This window comes from Homalodisca vitripennis, chromosome 3, assembly GCF_021130785.1.
Source record: "Homalodisca vitripennis isolate AUS2020 chromosome 3, UT_GWSS_2.1, whole genome shotgun sequence".
NCBI lineage: Eukaryota > Metazoa > Arthropoda > Insecta > Hemiptera > Cicadellidae > Homalodisca > Homalodisca vitripennis.
In genome coordinates, this window is record NC_060209.1 from 195,195,428 (window position 1) to 195,201,427 (window position 6,000).

Below are 6,000 nucleotides of genomic sequence, written 5' to 3' on the forward strand. Positions count from 1 at the left end.
TCCCGCAACCCATGCGGACCTTTGTTTACACCCTGTTTGCTTTAAATCATAAATGAATTACAACATGTTACTCCTTGAAGCTGTACTCTTGTATATTCCTGAAAATATTTAAAAATTGTTTTCTTTAGCAGTTTTTATTTGGGCCTGATCACGTAAATTGCCTAAATTTACTTGTGATACCTGTATCTCTTCGCGCAGTCAAAAACTCTCCTGTTTCTGTCTTCTGGGAACTTATCTTAAAGAGCTTTGAATTTTATTAAAAACACACTTTTCCCAACTAAAGATCGACTGTATCGTCTTAAGATTTGTTTACCGGTGTATAATAAACCCGTAAAGTTAAACATTTGCAGCTATGTACAGTTCCTTAGCTTTGTACTGTAGAAAATAGTATTATTATGACGCCAATATGAGGTAAACCCATATATGCCCATCGGGCCGTTAACGGACCCAAGTGCCAAATTTATTTTTATTTCACGTCGATAATGATACATCTTTACTAAAGTATGGTAATTATGTCCCTAGACTTGTTGTTAGATGGAATCACTGATGATAAATTTCCTAAAACCTATTTTGACAGTTGGGATTATTTTATATTTGAGGTTATGTCACTTCTGTTTGTGTAACTGCATGACAGAGCCTTGCGGATATGTAAGCACATATTACAGTTTAGTGTTCTAAAACTAGCTATGCATATACATACTGTCCATAATATGTAGTTTATATACATATACTTGTATTTTATGATACTAGGCTTACAGACCCTACATAGGTTGTGAAATATTGAGTGGGTCGTTTTCGACCCAATGGGCACATGAGACATCAAGTAAACATATTTACATTCCTTACATAACTTGTGGGTAGGACTATACTATGCCAAGATCTGCTAAGATATAATAGCCTATGGTATAATATAGTAAAAATACGAGCATCTTTTTATCTTAAAATAGCTGTTTCCGCGGCTTCGTACGCTTTACGTAAGCCTTGGCCATGCATTTGCACTTCTGGTTCAAGTGCATTATATTTTCTAACACCGATGTAGAGTTTGCCTTGTTGTCACGATCAAGAAAAAATCTGTGTATGCTTATTATACAGCCATTATACAACTACATGTATTTTAGTATAAAGCGGTTTCTAACAGTCAAGCTTTAAGTTCAACCATATATTTATCATAAAGACAAACATATATTCTAACTTATTGTGCCTTCAAATAGTGTTTGGCAAATTAATATACGTAACCGTCTCGTAATTGCAGATTATAATGTGCAGGCGCTTTGAAAATGTTTTATATTTTGCAGCGCCACCATGTGGTGAGTTTTATAAATGAGTATAGCATATAAACCTTCTCCGTCGAAAAGTACATATACATTTAAATTTTCATAATGATCGGTCTAATAGTGTACGATTCCATAAAGGACAAACACACAAACATTCATTTACATATATATATATATATATATACATATATATATATATATATATATATATATATATATATATATATATATATATATATATAGATTAGCTATGCCAAACTAATTAGCTACATTTATTTTGCCTAAGTAGGCGAATAAAAGCTTTTTGGAGACCTATAAAGCTGTTACATAAAATGTATTTTTTCAGGTCACGCCACAGCCTTGTAACCTCATGGAGATTCTTAATGAGTTAGAATCATACATTGACGACGATTTTACGGCAATCGACGCGTTTATCCAGCCACCTCTGCCTGGGTCACGTGAATGAAACCGATGGCGACTCAGGGGATGAAGACTGCAACGATCCCAGCCATCTTAGTCGCCGTCAGCTTGAAGCTCCTGCAGAAATTATAATCATTCAACTCAAGATGAGGAAAGCGCACCGACGGAATCAGTTTCACAAAAATGGAACCTTTCGTGATACTCTACAACTGCATGAAGATAGGAACTTCGGCTACTGGGACTGTTCAGAGTTGACAGGACAGATAATGCCCCACTTCTTGACAAACAATCTCTAAATGCAAAGCCAAGGGGTACTTATGAGTAGACAAAGAAAAGAGAATGTGTGTTGTCCGCTGGAGTGACAACGCTATTGTAACATTAATGTCAACAGAGTACGGAGTCACTCCTTTGAAAGTTGCACAGCGCTACTCAAGGAGTGAACACAAGAAGATCGAAATTCCACAGCCTAATGTCATCCATCATTATAACAAGTATATGGGTGGCGTAGATCAGTTGGACGCGTAGCCTATGTTGCATCATATCGGATCGGGATGAGAGGCAAAAAATGGTATATGCCCATATTCATGTGGCTTTTTGACGTAATGTTAAATAATTCTTTTCTTTTGGCTCCAAGTTGCAATAGAAAATACGGTACCAAGATTGACTTGTTGCATTTTCGACGCTCTGTGGCCATAACTCTACTGATGCAATACGGGGAAGCGAAAAGCACTCCTGGTCCCAGAAGATTCGTAATGCCAACATGCGTGCCAGACTTTGTACGTCTGAAAAACAATGAGCACATAATCCTTACTCAGCAGAGCCGCAGAAGGTGCCATGTGTGCAAGAATAAGACAACAAAAGCTTGCAAAAAAAGTGGAGTTCCACTTCACGACAAGTGCTTACAAGAGTTTCACTCCTAAGGAAAACAAGAAAAGTGCCAAAGTCCTAAATAGTAATGAATAAATTGTATTCAAAAATACTTATTACAGTATTATAGTATTTTTTAAAGAAACAGGAAGTGTATTTTCAGTGTAAGAATTATGTGGTAGTTTTTAAACATTATGGTTTTGTCACATTAAAAAATATTCAAATGCATTGTTTTTTCCTTATTTGACATCCCAAGTGCCCATCGGGTCGAAAACGACCCATGCAAAAAATACAAGTGAGTTAAAAAATTTTAATATTGTTTATAATATGTTCATTGGTATATATAAATAATATCTTAAATTGGTACATTTCTGAGAAAAAAAAGTTCTGGGCATATATGGGTTTTCTGTCTGGATTTTTTTTTTTTTTTTTTTTTTTTGTTAAGCAGAGGGAACCTTCAAAAGGTACCGGCGTCCCGGTTATGTGGGATTCTTACCGCACTAAACCACTCTGCTGCCACGTCCTTCGTGGCCGTACAGCACCTGAACTCTAGGTCCACTGGCTGTAGAATGAAGCGCTGAAACTTAAAAATTTTTTTCTAGAGTCGCCTAATTAAAAATCGCTGTTTCTAAAACAAAGTAATAATTTAAAATAAAAATATTGAATTTTGACAACTGCGTCTCAAGTTGGGATCGCAGGCTCTCTCCTGTAGATGTATTTGCTACGGTGGGTCGTCCAGGATGGTGATGGGGCGCCGCCTGTAGTCGTCTGGACCATCGTACGGCGCTGTGATGGCTGCTACATGCTGATGTTCCGACGCTGCTGCTGTCTCGAAGAACTTGACGGCCGATGTTCTCGCAAACACTTCTAACGTTGGCACTTCTAGGGATTTCCTTATGGTTTCATTCCGTACAAACCATGGTTGCCGGGTGATGGATCGGAGGGCCTTATTTTGGATGGTCTGGAGTGACTTGCGGTTAGATCGGCTGCAGTTGGTCCACCAAGCTGTGGAGGCATACATCATGACCGATCTAACCACAGCGAAGAAAATTGTGGTCTTGACGCTCATAGGGAGGGACGAGCGGCGGTTTATTAGGGGGCCTATTGACCCAGCAATTTTCTTCGCCTCCTCGACTTTTTTCTTAGCGTGGGGTCCGAAGTTTAATTTTGAGTCTAGGATTACTCCTAAATATTTGGCATGTGGTTTCCATGCAATTGGATCGTCATCCAGAGTCACGGGTGGCGGGAGTCTCTTCGGCATTCTTCTGCGCTTTCTGAAGCAGACAGCTGAACTCTTCTCGGTGTTGATGGAAATGCGCCACTTTTCCAGCCACGGTGAGAGAAGGTCCATCTGCTGCTGCATGACGTCAGCGGCTCGTGTCGGCTGAAAGCTTCTGCAGAGGAACATGGCGTCGTCTGCGTACAGGGACAGCGTTACCCTAGGTACCAGTGGCATGTCGTTGGTGTAAACGAGATAAAGCACTGGTCCTAGTACGCTGCCCTGTGGCACGCCCGCCTCGATAGTCCTTTCTGTGGATAATTCGCCGTCCACGCCGATGCGGAAGGTTCTTCCTGTGAGGTAGGAGCGGAGGAGATGTACCATGGTGGGGGGAACTGGTGAATCTGCAAGTTTGTACAGGAGCTCCTCGTGCCAGACTCTGTCAAACGCTCTGCTGACATCTAGAAATACCGCAACTGAGCACAGGTTGTAGTTCATGTTGTCAGCCAGCATGTTCACAACGCGAACTAGTTGTTGTGTCGTCGAATGATCTCTTCTAAATCCGAACTGTTCTGGCCGGATGAAGTCATTTAGGTAGGGAGCTAATCTGGAAAGGAGAAGCTTCTCGAAGAGCTTAGAGATAGTGGGATGGAGTGATATGGGGCGGAAGTTCTGTGGGAACAGGCGGGATTTTCCAGGTTTGGGAATGAGAATGACTTTGGCCACCTTCCAGCTAGCCGGGAAGTGATGCAATCGGACGGCGCTGTTGAACATACTAACCAGGCAAGTCAGCAGTGCTGTAGGGGCAGCTAGTAGGGCTCTGTTACCAATTCCATCCAGTCCGGGAGCTTTTCTCGGTTTGGACTTTTTGATGAGCGCCTGTACTTCCTCCAGGGTGAACTGCTCCAGCTCCTCCTCAGGCTCCATACCAAAGAAGTGTTCAAGAGTTTCCTCCACGTACTCGCAGTGGTCCTCATTGTAGATGTCTGCGTTTGGCCTGAACTGTTCCTCCATGGTGTCAGCAAAGGCCTCTGCTTTGTCCATGGCGGAATAGGCCAGGCCTCGCTGTCCGGGAATTTGGTGCTCAACGCCTACTACAGCGCGCCCATTTATTTGAATCCGCCCGCCCGCCAATGTTGAGTTTGCCTTGTGATCATGACCAAGAAAATATGTCAAAAAATATATATCTATGGTCATTATAATTGACTTAGTTCTTAGTATTCCATAATATTGTACCGATCAACAAAATATGTATCACAGGTCAGAGAGGCCTACTTTTGTCAAACGACAACTAAGATGGGATTTATAACAGTCTAAATTTATTGCTAATGGATTACTTTGTTACAGAGGAATTCTTAGCCATCGGTTCGCTTGGTAAAGTAAGATACTCTTTACTTTTCTTTAATTTACTTGTTTTAATTTTAATGGAACAAATAACAAAAACAATGGTTCAATCAAACACATATTTAAAAATAGCTGATAAGTGCGATTGTCCGTATCACGCACGCTCAATAGAACGGAACATTTTTTATCATCAGTAGTAAATAAATACCCATTGATAACACCTGAAGTTGGTTTTTACTATGGCAATTTGGACTTAACATGAGTATTCTACTCAACAATAATTTATTTGAGTTCTTTAAGCTGTCATTAAATATGACTAAGGCATGAAGTAGAGCATCTTGCGAATATTGAGTTCAGTTCCAGTTCACCTTCCTTTTAGCGTTACGTCTGGAATCAAACGCTGTCACAGACTTGACTCCTGGATTTTGGAGTCATGTTCGTCTGAAGAGATCCAAAAAAAAACAAAACGGCGATGAAGAAGCTCGTTACAACGTTTCGACATCAGAGATTAGAGACACGTAGATTACAAAAATGTAATCTAGGTGAAGAAATATTCTCATTGTCTCATCAGGTGCACAACTGAGTGCACTACGATGTTTCTGACGCGATCTTTAAGCAAAGTAGAGCCGAGTTATCGAATGTTTACACATAGCGTACCTATCGTGGGAAGGGTTGCTTCAATGCTAATGTTGAGTTCAGCTCTAGCTCAACTTTCTCTAAGCGAAGCATCTGGAATCCGACGCTGTCATAGACTTAAAACATACAATCTTGATATACACGTTTGAGTTCAGACTTGGAGATTAACCTTCATTCAAGTGATAAAAACGCAATTTTGCCATTGTGGATGAATCACCGTTTTTTTTTCTGAATTATCCA